The sequence below is a fragment of the Protopterus annectens genome, chromosome 14.part0 (assembly GCF_019279795.1).
Source record: "Protopterus annectens isolate FY-2018-M chromosome 14.part0, PAN1.0, whole genome shotgun sequence".
NCBI lineage: Eukaryota > Metazoa > Chordata > Ceratodontiformes > Protopteridae > Protopterus > Protopterus annectens.
In genome coordinates, this window is record NC_056748.1 from 1091694143 (window position 1) to 1091717985 (window position 23843).

Consider the following 23843-nt stretch of genomic DNA (forward strand, 5'->3'; position numbering starts at 1 on the left):
TCACAGGTACCCAATTATACTCTTTATGAGTTTCTCCAAAGGTTATGGGGGAAACACATAAGTCATACTCTCTGTATGGACAGATTTTGCAGAAGAGTATGATTTGCATGTGCCCAAACTATGAATACTAGTTAACGATAAATAAAGAAGTCAAACATGGTACCAGAAGAAAGCAAGTTCTGAAGAAACTTTTTAAGCACCCACTTTTATAGTATGAAACACAGGAATGATTTTAAATAAAGATGAAAGAAAACAATACTAATACAGATTCATAGAGAGTGAGTCCAACTAAAAAAAAAATGCATAGAAACTTATAAGCCTCATTTTACTCCTCTCCCAGGTAAAACTAATCTGAAGTTCCATGGGACCAGACAATGTTTCATATAGTTTCTGATATAAATCAAGGAGACTCTAAACCTCTGTGAATCATGTTATTAAAAGTTTAACATGCAGACATGCTTCTAACCAATGTCCACAGTCTGCAGCTGTACCAGTTCAGAGTCAGACAATTTTAATCTTATCAGCCGAGACAGTATTCCATGTAAAAATCAATGGAGTTTATCTACAATGAAAAAAAGTGGCATCCTTACATTATGCCGGCGCAGTGGTGCAGTGGTAGCATTGTCGTCTCACAGCAAGAGGTTCCCTGGCCTTGATTCTTGGCTGGGGTGTCTTCTGTATGGAGTCTGCATATCCTACCTGTGTTTGTGTGGGTTTTCTCCGGGTGCTCCATTTTCCTCCCGCATTACAAACACATGCATCTGGAGCATTTCTGCCTGAACCTCCACTGAAAATTGGCTTTGTTCCAAGTCAGACTTTCCTCCTAAACAAATAATAAAATTAAAAAAATAAAATAAAATATGGAATTAAGGGAACCTCATACATTACATCTTGTGGCATTTTTAGAAAGCTATAAGCAGCATTTTATGAAGGGCTGACAGTGCATTATGGATATCATGACCATTGATGAGATAGCCAACATTATTCCACAAAATAAAATTTAAAATTAAATATCAAATCATATGTAGTTCTATTAGAAAAACACTGGTTAAGTAGCAGAACAAAATACATCAGAAGTAATGGATAATTTTCTAAACAGGCGTTTCCAGTGGTGTCTTACAGGACTCTCAACTTGGACTGCTTTTTCTTGGGCTATTCCTCGAAGGCATAAAGGTACAAATTCTCTCTAGATAACCAGATATGCTTACCGCAATCTGGGTTCTTTAATTTCTCCAGTAAAATATGCTGAAGATTTTCAAAATGGTTTAGAATAAAACCCATACTTGGTACAACAGGAATGACTTCACCTTTTTTGTTCCATGAATATAGCAGCATGAACCTTGCAAAAAATGGCATAAATTGTGACTACAGAATAAATTTCTATTTTACACCACTGTTAAAGATCGGGGGACAATGGTAAACAATTTAAATGCTGATCATTGTGTGTCCACTAAAGTTAGGAAAGCTTATTCTGGAACATACCTAATTCTTAAGGACATGTCTAGTTATACAAGAAGATCATTTTAATAGTTTATACCTTACTCATCCAGGGTGGCCACGGTATTGCAGTGGTTAGCATTGTCACCTCACAGCAAGAGGTTCTCCAGTTTGATCCTCGTCTGGGGTGCCTTCTGTGTGGAGTCTGCATATCCTCCCTGTGGTCGCGTGGGTTTCCTCTGGGTGCTCCGGTTTCCTCCCAAAGCCATGTTGTAGGTGGATTGGACACTCCAAATTGGCCCTAGGTGTGAGTGTGTGTGTGCCTTCCGTGGAAGGTTGGGCGCCGGGCTGGCAACTCGACATTGTAAAACTCCACTGCCAATCATGAGCGGACAAGTGATTCGCTGTGGCGACCCCTAACCGGGAAAAAGCCGAAAAGAAGAAGAATACCTTACTGATCCAATCAGCTACTGAATACAGTACTGATTTTTTTAACCTTCCAACAAGCCACATGAAAGTCATTGTAAAGGTCCAATGACTCATTACTAGAAAATCATTAAAATAAAAATTAGTACAAAAAAGTGACAGACACTAAGCCTTCAAGATTATGGAATAAACTGTCAGTAAAAGGACAAGTAAAGGCATTAACTTCTTTCGAAAATAAATTTAGCAATCCAACTGCCAAATGACTAAGCAAATTCATGAAAAGGAAATTAATTCCTCAAATTAACAAATATGACAGATGAGCAAGTTCCTGCTGTGGAAAGCTTCTTTTAATTACAGAATGAAAAAGTAGTTAGAACCCACCAAAATAACACAAATTTATGAATACATTACAAGCAAACCCTTTAATCTGTGTGGCTATCTTGTTAATACCTTAAATCAATTAAAAAGCCATTGGATGTTTTAGGGTAAATAATAATCCAGTGGTTCTTTTCGATTACATCAAGGCCTAAGTCCTGCAATCCTGAAAAAGCAGTAACCAATAAAGCATTAATAAAGGTTTGTTATTTTTTGGAAGTTTTTAGTTCCCTTTTCACTTTATAATTAAAAGTGTCTTTATACAATGCAACCTATTGTGTCAGTTGTATTCATACAAAAATAATCTTGATGTATCCGTACATACATTTATATTGACTTATTTTTGGTGTGCAGTTTTTAGCAAAGGCACACAATTTTAATCACACATATTGTTGACTGTGTTTAGGTTGAATACATGTGTGATCTGAATTTTGCGATTGGATGATTTCAGGCAGGTCAGTGTGACTGTGCTGAGGTGCATGTTGGTGTTGAAGAGGTGATTTGGGTGATGGTGTAGGAGGTTTGCCTCCTGCATTTAATACTTTTTTGTAATAGTCTTGGCAGTAGTTTGTTTTCTCAATATTATTTAAAGTGGTGTTTTTTGCATGTATATGTGTGTGTGTGTGTGTGTGTGTGTGTGTGTGTGTGTGTGTGTGTGTGTGTGTGTGTGTGTCTGTGTGTGTGTGCATATGAGGACATCAAAGGCATATGGAAAGAGTACTTTTAACAGCTTCTGAATGAAGAAAACCCCACAGTAGCTGTATTGCCCCACACAAAGCCTAGAATGAAAGAAGATAAAGAAACGAAGGCAGGGAAATTAGCAGGCTCAGGTGTGGTCACAGCAGATATGATAAGATGCTGGGTGAGACAGTGGAGAAATGGCTTCTGAGGATACTCATAGCAATGTGGAGAGAAAAGCGTATCCCACCTGATTGTAGACTAAGCATCTTTGTGCCAGTGTACATGAACAAAAGGGACATCCACAACTCTGAGCAATACAGAGGTATCAAACTCCTGTCACATTGTATGAAAGTTCTGGAGAGGGTGACTGATAAAAGGTTACGCAGAGTAGCAGAAAGTAAGACAGGAGATGAGCAGCTCAGATTCGGATCAGAATGCTGCACAACTGACCCGATGTTTGCAGTGAGACAGATAGCTGAGAAAAATGTAAAGATGAGGAAGAGCTCAAATGGACAGTCCTAGACTTGGACAAAGCATTTGACAAGGTCACAAGGAAGCTGATTTGGACAGTCCTGTGGTGGTTGAAGTCCCAGAAACATTTGTAGAATTAGTGCAGGCTATGTACAACAAATCAAAGGCTCACATACGAACAGGGTTCAGTATTACAGAGAGGTTTCCAATTGGAGTGGGTGTGTACCAGGGTTCATTTCTGAGCCCACTGCTGCTCATACTAGTAATGGACTACATTGACAAACAGGTCAAAGGGGACAGATCAACAATGGTACTGTATGCGGATGATGTGACATTACGGGTAGACTGAGCAAGAACTTCAGCAAAGACTAGAGGAATGGAATGCAAACTGAAGGAATATGGGATGAAACAGTACAGATAAGACAGTTGTAATGACAGCAAATGGAGTTCAGAAGAAGCTAAGAATTGAGATTGAAGGGAAAATAGTGAAACAAGTTAAAAGCTTTAAGTGTCTGGGAGGGATGGTGGAAGAGAAAGGAGTCTGAATGAGGAGGTCAAAGCTAAAATCAGAGGGGCTGCATCCAACTGGCACAGAGTATCAGATGTAATATATGACAGAGGAAATTCCAAAGAAGCTGAAATGTAAGGTGTACAAAATGGCGGTGTGGCCACTACTCCTTGATGGGGATATAAACCTGGGCAGTAAAGGCAAGGCAGATGAGGAAGCTAGAGGTGATGAAAATGAAGTGCCTGAGACAGGTGGTAGGATGCACACTGTGGGACAGATGAAGAAATGACAATCTAACAGCAGCAGCCAAAGTAGCTCCAATTGTAGGAAAGGTAAAAGAGTACAGATTACGGTTGTTCAGGCACGTGTACAAAAAAGCAGAAGACAATCTGGTGAAAAAGATTTGGGACATTTGGGACAAGGAAGAAGAAGGCAAGGGCATCCAGCAAAGAGGTAGATGGACTGTGTGAGAGAAGACCTGCAACAGTCACACATGAGTCTCAAAGAAGGCAGTAGAGTGATTCTGAATAGAAAGCGATGGCGACAGTTGACACAACACCCCAACCCATGTAGAAAATGGGGAAAAAAAAAAAAAAAAAATATATATATATATATATATATATATATATATATATATATATATATATATGAAACATATGTTTTTATGTTTTGGTTTGGCATGACTCTGTCTTTCTGTATGGCCCATCATTGTCCCTCCCTTCCCGTACATTTTCTGAGGCTGGGAATATCCATTTACACACACACACGGAAACACGCGCATGCACACACACACACACACACACACACACACACACACACACACACACACACACTCACACACACACACACACACACACACACACACACAAACACACACATATCTTCACATGTCTTTTACCTTTTAACTAGTCTTACTACTTGCAGTAAGTAATCTGAGGGTAATTTTATCTCTCGTCTCTTTTCTCAAACACTTCCTTGACTCATGCATAGTTGCTAAATCTTAATTGGACCTCTGTCCTTAGTAGCAGAGTTCTTTTTTGAGTTCCGATAACCACCATGCTTCTCTCCTCTTCTATCATAGCACTTCACAGAGTTTAGTCTCACTACCATCTGTTTTATTATATACTACTGTAATGCAACAAAAATGTAAGACCTGATGCTTACATTATTTGACATTATACCTAGCAGATTGATCAACAGCCAGATGCACAGTGAGTTTGTACTTAATAAAATAAGGAGTAAACAGCACCATTCTCAATAAAGATGCAAACTATATAAGTACCAGTGTTCCAGTCACTGTTTAAATGCCTTTGCTGTAATTTATTTGAATGTTTATATGGAAAATAGAAAAGTATATATAGCTTGTTATTGCTCTGTATAACTTAGATCTGATGAAAGTTTGACAAGGGGGAAAACACTCATCTGTTATTTTAACCTAATAAACTGTGGTTTAAATAAGCAATACCAGCTTGATTTTTTTTTATTTTTAATAACAATGCAAAGTGATCTTTGACATGGATCTTACATAAGAAATGAAGACTGTGAAGACAGGTGAAGGCTGCCAGCCTAGCCAGATAGAATTTTGTAGATACTTCTGTCATTTGTAAATATTAATATAAGCCACAGGCTTGTTCTCTTAAATCGGAAAAAATGGCTTTAAATGTGGAACTGCAAAAATGTAACAACAGTGCACTCTGCTGTAACAAAGCTGATAAGTCAATTCTTTGATGTCAAAACTCGGAGCTGAGATGTCTAGATAAAGGCATTCTGCCTATTGTTTTGAGGCCAGAGTTAATGGCTAGAATTTGCATGTATAATTTCTTTTATTGCTCTGGTCCTGACCAACTGCAAGATCAAAAGGGCTATTAACCTCTAAGAGTCTGTTAGCCCGGGAACCAGAAATATGTGACACCCGTGCACTGGCCCAGCAATCAAGGAGCCTCAATCCTCACCACTAACACCAGTGAAGGACATCACATATTAATTGTTTGGCAGTGGTGGGATATCCACACCACATATTAATTGGTTGGCAAATACTAATTGGCTTATAGTGGTGTGGGTAGAGGAAATCCTGTAGCTTGTGTACAGTGATCACTGAAGGTGTTTTGTACTCTAAAACAGCCATGCCATGAATACTCAGAGTTCAGATCACAACTGTTTTATTCCTTTTGTTAGCTTAGTTAGTCAGGGACAGCATGCAGCATGTCAGCAAAGTACGGAAAGCTGAGAAGGAGCCAGCTGGCTGAGATGTGCCAGGCTAGGGCACTGGTGAATGGAAACCTGACTAAGGCAGACCTGATTGCAGTCTTGGTCAAAGCTGCATCAGAAAACAACAACCAGGAAGATGATCAGACTGGTATTAAAGAGACTTGAGCTGGAGGCCAGGCATTTGAAAATAGAAGCAGCTGAAAGACTGAGATGTCTGCAGGCTGAGGAGAATGAGAAACCGCTATGCCTAGAAGCTGAGGAAAAGGAGAGACAGAGGCAGCAGGAGAAGGAGATGCTGACTCTTCACCAGAGTCATGGAGGTAATGGGGAAGGGAGTAACTGGACCTCAGAAGCACAAAAGGTCAGTACATTTCTTCTGCAGTTTAAAGAGGGGGATAATTTTGATAGTTTCATTCATATGTTTGAGAGGGTATGTAAACAGTATGATGTTGATCAAAGGCTCTGGGTACGGTTCCTGACCCCCTTACTCCATGGAAAGCTGTAACTGTAATGTCTAAAATGTCTGATGACTGTTTTAATTATACTATGGTTAAGAACTGTTTGTTAGAATTGTTTAAGCTAACACCTGAAACGTATAGGAAAAAGTTTTGTGAGCATAGACACAAGGCAAATGAAAGTGTGTGTGAATATGTTGCTGAACTGAGTAGCTATTTTCATAGGTGGGTGAGTGGATGTCAGGTCACCACTTTTGAAGGGCTGGCAGACCTTTTAGTGAGGGAACAAGCCCTTAGCACTTTGCCTGAGGATATGATGATCTGGTTAGCTGATAGACAATGTGCTACTTCAGATGAGCTGGGGGAGAAGGGAGACCTATACCTAGCAAGCAGGGCATCCCTGCAGAGGAAAGGAACCCCCAGTACTGTTCATGGGTCTAAAGGAATCAATGGTGGGCAGCACAGACTGCCCCAACAGAATCTGGCAGGAGCAGGGAAAGCCACTAGTCCAGATACATGTCTAGGACCTCCGGTTAAATGTTTTGAATGCAATCAGTGGGGCCATGTGGCATACAGATGTCCACAGAGGCAAGGTGGGGAACAAAAGGTGAGAGTTCCAGTAAGTGGGAAAGACAAAATGCCAATAGTAGGTTGTCTTGAGACAACAGGGCTACTGAACTGCCATCCTGCAGGTGTTCTGATAGGGAAGGATTTGGATGAGGCACTACCATGTGTTAATGCAGTTACATGCAGTCAGGCTTCTAGACAAGCATGTGGGTCTGGTAGCCTGGGAGAGACCCAGACAGACCACAGACTTGCAGCCAGGACTGGTGAGGTCTTTACTTCAGGGAGGAAGCTATGCTGTAGCAGAGAGACTGAAGAGGAGCCACAGCTGCTTGTGAGTACTGATGTCCCCTTGGACAGAGTGACTGCAAAGGTAGAGGTGAGTAGTAGTACCTAGGCTGACAGTGAGGCACCACTGTCAGAGGATGTCGGACTTCCTGTGGAAGGGGAGCTGGGAAGGGTTACAAAGAGAGAGTTGAGAAAGGCTCAGCTCTCAGACCCTACATTGCAAGGCCTGAGGCAGGTAGCTAGGGAGGCACCTGATTCTCAAGGGAAGGGGGTACCTGTATACTGGGACAAAGGGTTACTATATAGACAGTGGAGCCCTGAGGGAGGGCTAGAAGGTGAGAAAATACAGCAGTTGGTAGTGCCTAGAGCGTACCATCTGGCACTTCTAGCCATAGCCCATGATATTCCCTTTGCAGGTCATATGGGCATAAAATGTACAAAAAGATGTATTATGCAGAGCTTCTATTGGCCTGGAATTTCCAGAGATGTAACAGGGTACTGCAGGACCTGTGAGCATTGCCAAAGGTAGGCAAGGCAGGAGACAAGGTGAGATATCCTTTGATGCTTTTGCCTGTGATTGAGGAGCCATTTCAAAGAGTAGCTATGGATATTATGGGGCCTCTGAGTACCTCAAGTTCCACAGGGAAAAAGTGTATCCTAATGGTAGTGGATTATGCTACACGATACCCTGAGGCAGTGGCTCTGTCCTCTATTGAGGCAGAAAAAGTGGCAAATGCTTTGTTAGAGTTTTTCAGCAGGGTAGGTTTCCAAAAGAAATACTGACTGACAGAGGTGCCAATTTCATGTCAGACCTGCTGGCTTGTCTGTGAAAGTACTGTGGTGTGAAGCACCTAAAGACCACCCCTTACCATCCCCAAACTAATGGTCTGGTTGAGAGGTTAAACTCTATGATCAAGTCCATGCTACGGGCATTTGCAGACCAGTTTAAGAGGGAGTGGGACAAATATTTGCCCCATCTGTTGTTTGTTTACAGAGATGTTATACAGGAATCCACAGCTTTTTCAACCTTTGAGTTGCTGTATGGGCATAGGGTGAGGGGACCTCTAGATTTAATTTGTAATAAGTGGGAAGGTGAGTGTGGACCTCACAAGGAGTCTGCTGTGGCATATATCTTAAACCTCAGGACAAGGCTCAGGGAACTCATGGGTTTGGCACAGGAAAACCTGGCAGAAGCCCAACAACAGAAAAGGTATGGTATAACTAGAATGCTCGAGCTAGAGAGTATGCTGTAGGGCAGCAGGTAGTGGTTCTCATTCTTGTCAGACACAACAAGCTGCAAGCAGCTTGGGAGGGACCCTATAAGGTGGTAAGAAAGGTAAGTAATGTTAACTACATGGTGGAACTGCTAGGCAGGAGGCAGGGGTGCAAATTGTACCATATTAACATGATGAAACCTTACCATAATAGAGAGGCCCTTGAGCTGAGCATTTGCAGTAGATTGCAGAAAGAGTCTGAGGGAGATCTGGTGACTGATCTCCTCAGTGAGGCTCAGACTAACACCTCAGTGGAAGGGGTAGCAATGTCCCAGCAGATACCTTCTACCCAAGTTCGAGAAGTCCGAGCATTATCACAGGAGTTTGGGGACATGTTCACTGGGAAACCAGGGTGCACCCACCTGCTGCACCAGCTAGATACAGGACCCTAAAGGCCTATTAGGCAGGCATAGGGTACCTGAGAGAGTCAAACAGACTCTTTGGCATGAGATACAGGAGATGTTGGAACTTGGGATGATTCAAGAGTCCAACAGTCCCTGGGCCTCCCCAGTGGTGCTGGTGCCAAAGAAAGATGGCAGCACCAGATTCTGTGTGGCCTGTAGGAAATCAAATAGTCACACAGAGTCAGATTCTTACCCCATGCCTAGGACAGACGAGGTACTAGAGCAGCTGGATGGGGCTACGTATCTTACAACTATTAATCTTACCAAGGGTTACTGGCAGGTGCCCTTGACTGCCAGTGCTAGAGAACAGTTAGCCTTTGTGACTCCTTTTGGCTTGTATGAGTTCACAAAGATGCCCTTTGGGATGAAGAATGCCCCAGCAGCTTTCCAGAGGCTGGTAGATCATATTCTAGCAGGAGCAGGAAGGTTTGCCCTTGCCTGCCTAGATGATATTGCTATCTAAAGCCATTCCTGGCAAGAGCACCTTCAACATGTCAGGGAGGTGCTGGTCAGACTACAGAGGGCAGGGTTGACCATTAAGCCCAGCAAATGTCAGGTGGGTATGGTAAAGATCTCCTATCTGGGACATAGAGTGGGGAGTGGTAAGATCAAGCCAGAACCTGCCAAAGTAAAATCCATTCAGGCATGGCCTGCACCTGTTAGCAAAAAGCAGGTGAGGGCATTCTTAGGGACAGCAGGGTACTACAGAAGTTTGCTCCCAGTTATAGAACCATAGCTGCTCCCCTCACAGACCTGACAAGGAAGAACAGGCCAGATAAGGTAGTGTGGATCCCAGCATGTGAGCAGGCATTCCAGGAGCTTAAGGAAGCTTTGGGAGGACCCCCTGTGTTAGCCAGTCCAGATTACAGCAAATAATTTTTTGTGCAGGTGGATGCTTCAAACCATGGGGTGGGGGCTGTACTTGGCCAGATTTCTTCAGAGGAAGAAGAGCACCCAGTGGTTTATCAGTCGTAGGCTCCAATCCAGGGAGGAATGCTATGCAGCTGTAGAAAAGGAATGTCTAGCCACAGTGTGGGCACTGCAGAAACTTCAGCCTTATTTGTAAGGAAGAAAATTCACTGTAGTGACAGGTCACAACCCCCTAACATGGTTACACAGAGCCAGCCAGTAAAATGCCAAGTTACTAAGATGGAGCCTAGGGTTGCAAGCATATATGTTAGTGCAGCATCATAGTGAGATTAGCAATGCCAACACAGATGGGCTCTCAAGACAAGGAATGGTGTGAGGTATACTCAGATAGACGTACCCTCTCAAGCACCGTTTCTCAAGGGTCACTTGAAAAAACTAACTTGAGTTCCCTGGGGGGGGGGGTGAAGATAGGTGAAGGCTGCCAGCCTAGCCAGATAGAATTTTGTAGATAATTCTGTCATTTGTAAATATTAATATAAGTCATGGGCTTGTTCTCTGAAACGGGAAAAAATGGTGTTAAATGTGGAACTGCAAAAATGTAACAACAGTGCACTCTGCTGTAACAAAGCTGTTAAGTCAATTCTTTGATGTCAAAACTTGGAGCATAGATGTCTAGATAAAGGCATTCTGCCTATTGTTTTGAGACCCGAGTTAATGGTTAGAATTTGCATGTATAATTTCTTTTATTGCTCTGGTTCCTGACCAGCTGCAAGATCAAAAGGGCTATTAACCTCTGAGAGTCTGTTAGTCTGGGAAGCAGAAAGAAATGATGTAATCTGAAATGAATCAGTGGTACTGTGTTATCAATTTAAGGACAGAAAGAATGAGAGCAACTGAGCATTTGAGCATTTGTCTTGAGAACATCCAACTCACCACTCTGTCTGTGTCTGTATGTAAGTAGGCTTTTAGAACTGTGTTTTCTCTTAGATATAGCTAGGAAATAGGAAGATTAGACACGTTTGTTTTTCTGTGATGTCAGAATGTTTCTACTGTATTATTTTAAGTATTTCTCTGTGATCTCTGAACTATTGACTAGCAGTGTGTAGTAAGAAGTATTGTCTTGTGTTTGTATTATTTATTATTAAATATTTTTAAACCTTTCAACTGTGGCTGTTTTGTGTAGAGATAATTTAAGCTCTAAGAGTACATTGCATGTATATAGTGATACTGTACCAAGTCATTCCAAATAATTGTTGACTGTTCAGTCGCACTTGCCATTTGGATAATAATATAGCACAGTATAATTGGGCACCTTTTCATAAGGGCCTTTGAGTAGCTAATAAATATTAGCTTGTGGTGGCAGTCATTTCTACCATATAGTCTGGGTAAAAGGGGCACAGCTGGAGAACCTGTGCCAGCCTTCCCCGGGAGTGTCTGTGTGGTTGTATAAACTCATCTCAAAGTGTGTGTGTGTGTGTGTGTGTGTGTGTGTGTGTGTGTGTGTGTGTGTGTGTGTGTGTGTGTGTGTGTGTGTGTGTGTGTGTGTCTGTCAGCTACTTGGGCAGGGATATGAAGCACTGGTTGGACAAAGAGGGTGCTGGAGGTTTTAGCTTGCCCACTAGGTTGATATCTAGACCCTATAGCTTTGCCAGTGGGGAGTCTTATTGGGGACCTGGAGAGAAAGATAGAAACCAGCCCCAGACTACTGTGATCTCTGTGTGCTCTTAAAGGAAATTGTACTTTACTGTTTGTGTATTTATGATCCTTTCCCTATATGGATGCCCCTTACTGGTGTTAGTGGTGATGACTGAGGCTCCTTAATTGCTGGGCCAGTGCACGAGTGTCATAATGACAACAGTCTATTTTAGTAATTTGTATGCTGATATCATTCCTGTACAAGTTTTCCCCCTTTTTGCTCTTGTTCTTTCTTAAGGAAATCATGCACTACCCTTAAGAGTGGAAAACTACATTTACTCTGTGCTAGGTTACACTGCCTGCATATATACATGCATACATACATATACCTATGCATGTATATATATATATATATATATATATATATATATATATATATATATATATGTATATATATATATATATATAGAGAGAGAGAGAGAGAGAGAGAAATACAGTAGGAGTGAGACTACTCTTTCTAACTATATACTAAGTGAAGTAGAAATTACAGTAGTCAATAAAGTTTTAACATTTATACCGGCATATTCATCTAAATTAGATGAATTTGTATTGGATATCAAAACCTTTGGATGAAATGGAGTACTGAAGAACTTATTTGGAAATGGTGCAGATGAATCAGTTAACGTCTTTAAGAAGCCAAGTACTTATATTCCCTCACTTCAACAAGCTGTAGAAATGTTTATCAAGGTCTGAGAAACAGACATCTTTGAGCTAAGAAATGGACCACATAGAAAAACCTTTTATAATATGAATTCAGCTGAGAGTAAGGCTCTACAAGCCCTAATTAAGAATGAAGAAATAACCACAAGATCTGTAGACAAAGCAGATGGAATAGTAGTTATGGATACCTTGGACTACATACAAAGAATGACTGAAATGTTAAATGATGAACAAACATATAAGAACGTTTTTTAAGTGGGACATAAATAAAATAACTGCAAAGGTTAAAAATGACATATGTGATATGTATTGAGAGTTTGGAATGAGAGTGCGTAACTTCTTTTATTAAAGTTTTGCTATGGAATTTTACTGGCTGACTGATTCATTTTGTGCTGCACTGCAATTGGTATAGTGTGTTTATCAGCAGTTATTTTTGTCTGTGGTTCCTTGTTTCCTATTGGTGATTGTCCTTTAAATACTTTTGGATTTCAGGAAATATCAGGATCTGAAGAAGGCTTATATAGCTGAAAGCTCTTGTCCTGTTTGTTTACATTACATCAGAACATCCTGGTTTTACTTGAACTTTGCTGTTTTTACCTTGAAATATCTAGCTGCCTTTTTTGTGTTTTATCGTATTAACCTCACCATGGTGGCAAGACCTTGTTTTTTTTTTTTTACTTTGGACATTTTATTAGGTAAGGCTTGCCTTTAATACTTCCAGTGCATTTGTTTGACTACTTTATATTGTTGGTTGTTATTGTCATTCTATTTCTGAACTGTAATATAATTTTATTTGCATCTGATATTTGTATCTTATATGTGGAACATTTCTCCCCAGGCCTCCACTGAAAAAGGACCTGTGTCTAGTCAGACTTTCCTTGTTATCAAATGTAAAATAAATAAATAAATAAAAATAAAGTAAATAAATAAACTCCATACTAGGGATTAATAACAGTGTAAAGGTACACACCACTATTTTTTTACAGGATGCATTACCTGTAGCTTGTAACATATTGAAAATGTGACCATTGAACTAAAATTTAAACCCTCAATTTATTCAAAATAATAAATTGCATCAGCTTATTAAAACCCATGCAAAACAATATAATACAAAAAACTAATAAATTATGATTTTGTGTGGCAGTTTAACAAGAAAAATGCTGTAAAATCTGTTCTGTTGACCAAATCACTAATAAATGCCAAATCTTAATCTTTAGCAGCATCTTACCCTCACCTAGAATGATGCCACAGTACAAGGACAAAATGATCAATTTTAACAACTGGCTAAAATTTTGGTGTCATTCAAAGGGGATTCAGTGTCTGTCAGCCTGGGATGACATGCTCGACAAGCCACGTTGCTTCACTAGGGACGGCTTGCACCTGTCACCACTAGGCTTTCGGATATTGGCAAAGGCTCTTGCCACCCCCATAGTGCCTTTTTTAGGCAAGGCTCAAAAGTCAAACCCACCCCCATAGACAGCACAAGGAACAAGAAACTAAGGGTAATGCTGCTAAATGCCAGAAGTCTTAACCTCAAGATGCACGCACTCAAAGCTCTCCTCAGTATGGAGAACATCGATATCTGTGCAGTGACAGAAACCTGGTTCAAGGCTCCAGAGAGCACCCCAGCACTACCAGGCTATACCTCATATCATGCTTTTCGCCCCAAAACCCGGACTGAACCACAAAAGGAGGGGGAGTTTCCATATTTATCAAGGATATCCACACCTCCAGGTTAGTGGCATTGCACGAAGTATCGGAGACCATCCATGTGCAACTAACAGTGGGCAAGACTGCTTTTCAGTTTATAGCATCCTACAGACCACCCTCTCAAAGTCAGGAATCCCACTCGGCTTTCCTGAAAACATTGGAGAACATGAAGATCTCTCTGAACACCATTATATTGGGCGACTTCAACTACCCAAACATTGACTGGGAGCACTACTCAAGCCCCAGCACCTTAGCCCAAAGGTTCCTGGAAATTATAAACTCAAATGCTATGGAACAACTAGTCACCACTCCCACAAGAGGGGACAACATACTAGACCTGATCATTACCAACATGGGGACTCTATGCTCCACACCAGAAGTATATCCCTCATTGGTAAGATCAGACCATAAATTAATTTCGCTGGATGTCCACAGCCTGACCCCACCCCCAGCCCAGAAAACCACAGTGAAAAACTTCTCAAAAGCGAACTTCTCACTCCTCAAAACTGAAGTGGAATCCTTCAAGGCCCCAGGGCCAGTGGAAACTACGGCCCAAACTGCAGAATCCTATATAAACGCATTCTACAGACATCTCCAGGAATGCATGGATCATGCTATCCCAAACAAAACCAAGACCCAATCATCCAAAGGCAGGCGTCCAGTCTGGTGGACCCCTGCCATAAATAAACTGTACAACAGAAGGAGGAAGCTACTACATGATAGAGCAAAATCCCTAATAGGGAAGGCATCTCTGATCAGTACTAGCAAAAAATTACGATCCCTCATAAAATCCTCCAAGGCCAGCTTTGAGAGAAAAATTGCACAGGACACCAAAGACAATCATAAGGCTTTTTTCAGTTATGTTAGAAACCTGGGATGCAACTCCCAGACTTGTTCTGAGTTGATTCTAAACGACAAAAAATGCACTGAACCCACAGACATCGCCAATATCCTGGCAGACAGGTTCAGTGCAAACTTCTCCACCCTCCCCAAAAGAGCAAGTATCTATCCCGGCAGAGGGCTGCCTCCCAAACATCTCTGATGCTCAGGTGAAGGCTGCCCTCTCCAAAGCAAAAAACACTGCTTCCATGGGACCAGATGGCATCCTGGGTTGCGTCATACATGAACTCCAAGAGGAACTAATCCCTCAAATAAAACAGCTATACAATCTCAGCCTCACTACAGGATATGTGCCCACAGAATGGAGTACAGCAACAGTGGTCCCACTCCACAAAGGTGGAGCCTCTACGGACCCTGGAAACTATCACCCCATAAGCCTGACTAGCTTAGTCTGCAAGGCTATGGGGAGGATCATCATGGAGCTCATAAACAAAGACATTGGGGACCTACAGACACTAGATCCTACCCAGTTCGGCTTTGTCAAGGGCAGATCCTGCCTTTTGAACCTGGTTGATTTCTTTGAAACAGTCACCAAAGCCATAGATGAAGGGAAGGTAGTCCACACAGCCTATCTGGACCTTGCAAAGGCATTTGACACAATACCCCACTCGGGCATCATAGATAAGCTATCCAGCTTAAATATAAACCCCTATGTCACAAGATGGGTCGCAAACTGGCTCAAAGACAGAACCCACAGAGTGAGAGTTGCTGGAGCCATGTCAGACTCGAAACCAGTCACAAGTGGCATCCCACAGGGTTCTGTCCTGGGACCACTCTTGTTTGGTATATACTTTTCCGAGGTGCAGGCAAACGTGGGAGGACTATGGCTCACCAAGTTCGCAGATGACTGCAAACTGGGTGCCATAATCAACTCTCCAGCTGACGCAAACATCCTTCAAAAAGGTCTCACAGGGACAGATAACTGGTGCCAGCGCCATGGTTTAAAGCTAAATGCCAAAAAATGTATAGTCATACCCTTTGGAAAAAACAATGTGCCCACAAATTACCACATAGGCAGAAACCATTAAGTACAGAGAAAGTTATTAGGGACCTGGGGACCCAAGTTGATAGCAATCTCTCCTTTAAAAACCACATTGCCAAAGTGGTTAGAAAGACCTTCTACATAGCCCACCTCATCACGAAGGTTTTCACATCTAGATCAAGAGAGGTAATCGTGCCCCTTTATTCATCCCTCATCAGGCCCATCATAGAATACAATGCCCCTTTTGGGATGTACCTTACCCGACACCTGCAGCAATTAGAAAGACCCCAAAAGTATCTCACCAAGAGGATCAAGGGTCTCAAACAGATGCCATATGCTGCTCGGTTAAAAAAACTCCAGCTCTACTCAGTTGCATACCGCCTACTTCGAGGCGATCTATGCCTGACATACAAAGCTATGTCAAATCCAGAATTAATGGACATGCTCCACCTCAGTAAATCTAAATCCCTTAGAGCCACACGCTCGAGGGACTTGAACCACAGCACAGAAATAAATAGAACTTGCTGGAGGGACAGGTTCATAACCCAGAGGCTCCCTTCGCTCTGGAATAGAATTCCAGTTCATGTGAGGCAGAGCACCTCACTGAATCTCTTCAAGAAGAATCTCGATAAGTGGATGGGGGGTCGTAGGTTTGTCCCAGGGATTACTCCCATGTCACTATTAGACAGAGGCACAGTAAACTAAACCTTAAAAAGGGCACAGTATACTCAAATCAAGGGGTGGTGTAAGCCATACAGAATCAGGCTAGGCTAATAATTGCCCCAGGGCAGATAGCCTAGTATGAACCTATGAACCTATGAACCTATAAAAAACATGTAGAGAATTAAAAATTAACACAAACATAAAATGCCTTGTAAAGTGCACCAGTTTTAGTTTACAATCACTATTGCACATTTTAATAAATTATAATTTTAATAAATTTAATAAATTATAACATTGCTGCCCTTAATTTTAGAGCAGGAGTAACAAATGTCTGTTCATTAAACCCTTGGGATGTAGAGGCATCTAATCTAAGTTTCCACAACTCTTTATATTTCAGTCTATCCTACCATGCCCCTCCCCTAAGGTCTAATGGTAGTATTTATTTACAAAAACAATTTTACAAATCTTTTACAGTCCAATATATGTTGGAATTAAGTTGTATTTGCATCCCCCTTTAAATATCATGACACTGTACATAAATTCATTTTCTAAAAATTATCTGTTTTCCCCACACCAAAACAAGAACAAGTTAAACATTTGGCTAACTATACCAGTCCTTTAATATTACAGTTCCCATTCTGCAAAAATATAGTTGCACTAAGTGTGTTTTCAATTTTATACATTTTCCTACCAAGACAAATGAACACTGATTACAATTCCCACATTTGTGGGCACCCTTAGTTGATCGAACTTTTTTTTATGAAGGCACCCTTTCTCTAAAAGTTGTTTCATATTATTATCGTATGTTTAGTGTACAACATTTCCTTGCTCCCCTACCAACTGGTAAATCACATAATTTGTCTTAAAAGCATTCCAATTGCTTTTAGCAATACCTTGCATTTTTTGGTCCCAGCATTATACTTTATGACAATAGCCCTGTTTAAGGTCTTAGTACTATTCAAATCCAGATTATTGTTTGGGGAATAGGTGGTTGATTTATTTAAGCCTTCTCCAAATAAGAGTTTGAATTTAATATTTCTTTGTTCAGCTATCATTTCACGAACTTATTTCACCCACTGTTCAGGGTGCCCCCCCCCCACCTCTAAGCCATATGTTCCAGTTTCTTTCTTTCAATATCAAAAATGTTATCAGGACACACCATTCATGCCAGTTTAATAAATTTGCATTTAATTAAACTTTTTTTTTAAACTGAAAAGATGTGAACTCTTAAAATAAAAGCATGAATTACTAAATGTGGATTTCCTATATATGTTAGAGGCAAATCCATAATCTGTTTTAATAATTTTGGTATCCAAAAAGTTAGTCTCATTTTTCATAAAATTGTATGTAAATTTAAGACATGTTGCAGATTGCTCTAAATAAACAATAAATTCATCAAAAACTACCTACAGTCTATTAGATAAAAATCAATACAATATTATTGTATCTGAGGTATACCTTGCAATAAGATTAACATTTATAGGGAATGATAATTTTTCTCTCTAACTAAATTAGCGAACAAAAAATATAAAATTATTATGTAAGACAATCCCCAAAACTTCCAAGGAAATTAATCTCATTGGGGGCTAGGTAATTCCAATGAATCTAGTCTTTATGGAATAATAGTCTCCCTTCATTCTGATGGAGACAAGTGAAGAGGTCCACAATGTCATCAGTTAAAAAACATATATCCTTGTACCAGAATTCATTTTTTAACCTACCCAAAATGTTTTATGAATTGTTAAGAATATGGTTAACCTCAGAGAAAATAGATTTAAGTACACTCCAAATGGATATGTTTTAGAATGTTGGGCAGCAATAGATGTAAAGGAGGAAAAAATATATTTGTGCACCTTCAAAATCCCCCAAATAGTAGGAATTATGGCATTTCTATTCTTAGCAAACTCTTGGGTCTGTAATGTAACCACCCCTTGCATTAGATAATCTTTTAAATATAAGTCAATTTTTCTAAAAGCAATGAACATACATATTCTTTTCTTGGAGAATATTGAACATTGCACTGGAATAGTTGACTGCATTCAAAATATCTATGGCAACTCCTTGTCTGGCCTAAAAGATTTATAATACATGAGTTTATTTAAAAGATCCTTTTCTTCTGTAGTGAAATTGTTTAAACTAAGAAATGAAATATTACAATGAAGTTTACAAATATCCCTAATAGAAGTCTTTTCAAAAGCTTAAGTAATGGGATATAAAAAAGCTTTTTTTAATAAAATGTTCGATTCATTCAAATTACTATTGTGATCTTTAAAATACACAGCTAAATTTAATCTTCCCATAAACAATTTAAGTTCTTGAATATAATCTACTATATCAAGCTGTCTAGTGGGAATAAAAGTGAGGCCCTTTTCAAATAATGGAAAGCATGCCCAATAAATAGACAAGTGACTATAGTTAAATGTCTTAAACCCATTATATATCACTACAATGCCTCCATGTTGGAAAACTAAATTAAATGTGTTGATATTAGCTGTAACAGTTAATAATTTCCCCTTCCGTTTCATTCCACTTTTTGCATTGCAAAAGGCCATGGTAAACTTAATTCAATATCTTGACTATTGCCTCCCTCTCTGTATGCTGACTGCTGCTGTCCTCCCTGCCCATGATTGGATTGGCTGACTATTTTTTCTGATCTTCTTAAAGGAGGGAAACTCTTAAGGGTCATTGATATTCAAATACCCATTATTATCCTCAACTTGCAAATAAGTTCCACAGATGGTAGGATAATAATCAGAGGTACCTAAATAATCTCTGTTTAAACAAACCATGCTTTCATAAGCTCATGAGACTCTCCCTTTATTATCATTATTTATAATAATCAGAGTTATTTACATGATCTCTGAACAAACCATGTTCTCATAAGCTTGTAACATTTCCCCTTTACTTTCATTATTTATGTTCTCTGATTCTGGGTTTAGAATATGCTATCTTATCTTTGCATTGCTTCCTGTCCCCTTCTAGTTTTTTGTTTTTCCTGTTGATAATAATGCCACACTGTTTGTCACTGCTATTAAACACTTGATCATATTTCATGCTTATTATTCTGAAGCTTATCACTTAAACAACTTCAAGCTTATCACTTAAACAACTTCACTTTGAACGTCAAAAATAGCTTTTCAAACCCAAAATGAAAACTGAAACTCTATCCCATTGGGACACTTAAAACCCTGTTGGACGATCTTCAATTTTAAGCAATCTATTTATTTATTTATTGACTTATTTATTTTTGTTTTTTTAACGGATACACACTGACTAGTACAGACCATTTGTAGGCTCAGCAGGGCAATGAGTAGATTCAGTGAGTTAAGTATCCATTGTGTAGCTGAGGCTGTGCAGTTTCATTAATTTTTTTTCTAAAGTGTAAACCATAGAATCAAATGTGGGAAAACCTGCACTGTTAAAATCCTTATTTAAACCTACAAAACATGAAGAACCAAAATCCTTGTTTAACCAAGTAATAAACTTGGAATAAAATTCACAATTGGATCAGCTAGAAGTACAGCAAAGAACAGGCAAAATAATTGCATATTCCCTCATGTTAACAGTACCTTTATTGGATAAATCAGTAGACCATTCATTCAATTAGACTCTCCCATTGTCTGCACCACTATGGTTATTGCTGATACCACAGTTTTGAATAGAATAAGCCACTTGTAGCAAAATGGGTTCCCTAGAGGACAAATCCGTACTATTGTACGAGAACCAATCATTCTCCCATTTGCCATCTGTGCCAGTGGTAAGAGAAATGATCCATGAACACAGCTTGATAAAATGTTATCAGCCATGTTACTAAAATGAGTAAAAAGTTCAACCAAATGAGTTAGTTCCCCTATAATAAGATACACTTCAGTTGCTAAATATTCCACATCCACTATGGACCCTTGTGATTTTAAAGGTGTGGGATAGCTGCTGGAAACTCCTTAATGGAATAATGAACACCTAACTAAACAGAATCACTCACAAACATGTGTGTGTGTGTGTGTGTGTGTGTGTGTGTGTGTGTGTGTGTGTGTGTGTGTGTGTGTGTGTGTGTGTGAATAAATACCAATAACCAAGCCTTGCACAGAAACACACAACTCCAAATGGTCAGTTCAAACGAAGATAGACTTTCATTGAAAAAAAAAACAGGAAAGGTAGATGAAATAAGATCTGAAGTAGTGCTACTAGTATAGCTGACCCAACATTCTCTTGGTAATTCGCATAGCCATTTAGAATGATATTATTAAAAGTGAAATGCTTGCTTAAACACTGTAAATAGTTCTTGTTAGATATTTTGTCCAGTGATGGTTTCCTGATGGAGACAATAAAACTAATTTCTTCATTGGCTGCCATATCTTTCAAATATGTAACCAATATTCTATCTGTATTGTCCTTAAAAATTAAGCCATGGTATTATCCACAGAAAGGAGAACACTGCAATCATTCCTAGCTTCTTCGCCACATTCATACTTTGTGTAATTTGAGACATTAATTCTCAGCTATCACATATTTCAGTTATTTCAACAACAGAGAATGTTTCTGCATTTAATAGAATTTTTAATTCAAGTGCTTTATTGCAAAGATATCTTGCATTATAGAAGGAGACTTTTGCAGAAGTCTTAAGTCCATGATTGACTGATTTTGTTTTTCTTCTAAAAAAAGGCTTGATGTTAACCTTTAGTCTGCTACAAGCAAGCACTTCTCCATGTGGACTTAAAATTCATCTTTGCCAAAAATTCTGTGATCGCTTTAAAATTCCTGCCAATAAGGTATTAACTGTAGAGAATATGTTGTACATAGTTGCCAGAGGCAAACGTTAATCTGCAATACTTTTGTAAAGTAGTAAATAATCATTGAAGGATATGGTACGATTTCACTTGAGTACCTTTGCATTTTAAGTTTCAGTCAGTTCAATTACATGCAGTGCCTGTCTTTTCGTATGTTATACTGGAGTGTATATTACAGCATTCATTCAAGAATTAATTAATATATTCTTATAAGCTGACAATTTTTTGCCAAGTTGACTTAGCATGTTTAGAGTATCGCCAGCCTTTAACCCAGATAATGCTCAAAATGTTTATCCAAATAACTTCAATGTCATCTTAATAGTTTAAACACTGAGTATCATAAAAATACCATTGTATGCATCTTAATGCTTAAGGAATTTCTTATCATTTGGAGTATATCCCTTAGTTTAACTGTCCAATAAAGTACTTCCAGTATGAGTTTCAGGTATAGAGGAGCTTAGAGTATAAGGAAGCCTCCTAATGCCTTTCTTTTTAACTTTATATTTTACAAGTTTCCCAGTCTAACAGTTCCTGCTGATTAACAGAGATACTTTTAACAGTTATAACTTCAGGACAAAAAGTAGGTGGGTTTATTTCTGAATGAAACATACAATTAGTCATCTCAATGCTGCCAGCTGGTAGCATATTATTCACATTGCAATCTTCACCCACCACTTCAATAGTTAAGAAGGCATTTCTTCTGGTGACTTACCCTGATTTGTATTAACTGTAAGCTATTAAAAAATCTTTGTTTGAGAGAATATTTAAAGGGGTAATAAAAGAACTATATTATAATTTTAATTATTCAATGCTGTATTTCACAGGCAGTGTACAGATGCCGCTCTTCAATCTTGCTTTGGAGTTTAAAGTTTCAGTGCAATGTTTGTGGTTCTGTTCATTCATATGTGACTGACAGCTGCAACAGCAATGAGCCAGTAAGGAAAAATGTAAAACTGCTGGTAACATTTCATATTCTCTTAACATTTGTGCAGTGACATGGGCAAAAATAAACTTCTCTAGACAAAAGTGAGGATAGCATGTTTGCATCATGTTGTAGTATAAATCAATTCTTGTTCATCACATGCAGATTTATTTAACAGCTGACTCCTTGAGAAAACAAAAAAAAAACAGTTCTTTTAACTTTTTTAATATTTTTATATCACTTTACTGTTCTAAGCAAGACACAGTCCCAAACTTTTGGGCAAATACTAATGGAGAAAACTAGAAAAGTGTCTTGTCTGGTGTATGTCATGCAGGATAAAAAATTAAGTTTTGAAATAAAGTAAACTTTGAATAGGAAACAGAATTGTGACCCTTTTGATTTATGGCACGGAAAATAGAATGAAGAAGATGAAGGGCATTGAATAGTTTCTGGGGAATAAATTACATCTAACTCATATCCTTTGGAATCAGATTAACTCTGGGATAAAATTAACTAAAGGGTAGAGTTTACATTAACAATCATACCCTCACTGGGTGACCAAATAAAATAAACATGTATACTCTTCCAGATGGAGGGAATATAACAGAAAAAAATTTAAGCATCTAAAATTAAATAACAATTCAGGAGTACCCCATACTTCAGACACAGACTTCTGTGAGAAAAACAAGATAATCTGAAGATATATACTAGAAAGCCTTGGGAAATGTGAGGAGTGTTTATTAAATAGTTGGCACTGGGTGATTATGTCTTCTTACCTGATAAGGGGGAGAGATCAGTCACTGCAAGAAAACTAAAACATGGCTGAGGCAATTATGAGACAACTCTGGTTACAGCAGTGAAAAAGTAAATTGATGGTTAATCCAAAATACTCTGTCCACAAACCAGAAAAATGGCAACTACAGTTCAGAAACACTGGATCAAATTTTAATGACTGAGAGTTTTCGTAAAAAACTTTTTCAGAAGCTTGACAGAGTATTTTGGATTTCTTTAGTTTTCATTTGGCTCTTGATGGTTAATCCAGCCATATAACTTATCAGACACTGATATATCTTTAAGGAATCATTTGCATATACCCCATGGGGCTCCACTACAGGAGGTCTAAGGTATTAAACTGTAAAAACTCTAGCTTGGTTGGTTCTTTCTGCAGTTTGTATTCAGGTAGGAAAATGATGAATATTGCCTGTGTAAATCCATGTATAAGTGGCTCAGGATTAAATGGGCCACAGGTGTGAATTACCATTTATGTGTTGCATGGAAGAATGACCACTGCAGGGATATCCTCCAAGTATTGTGAACATTGCCTCCAAGTGATGGTCACTGCTGATGATAAACCACAAGTTCATGGACAAAAATGGGGAAAAGTAGGTTGATGTCGATACCAATCTCATAGTTTAGTATTATTTCTCTCTCTCTGTGATGTATGCATACTTATCCAACACGACCATAGGAAATAAAATATCACGAAACTGATTACAATATTTTCAAAAGCATTCTGCTTTCTGTTTTGCACCAGCACATACCAATCTGCATTGTTTAAACAAG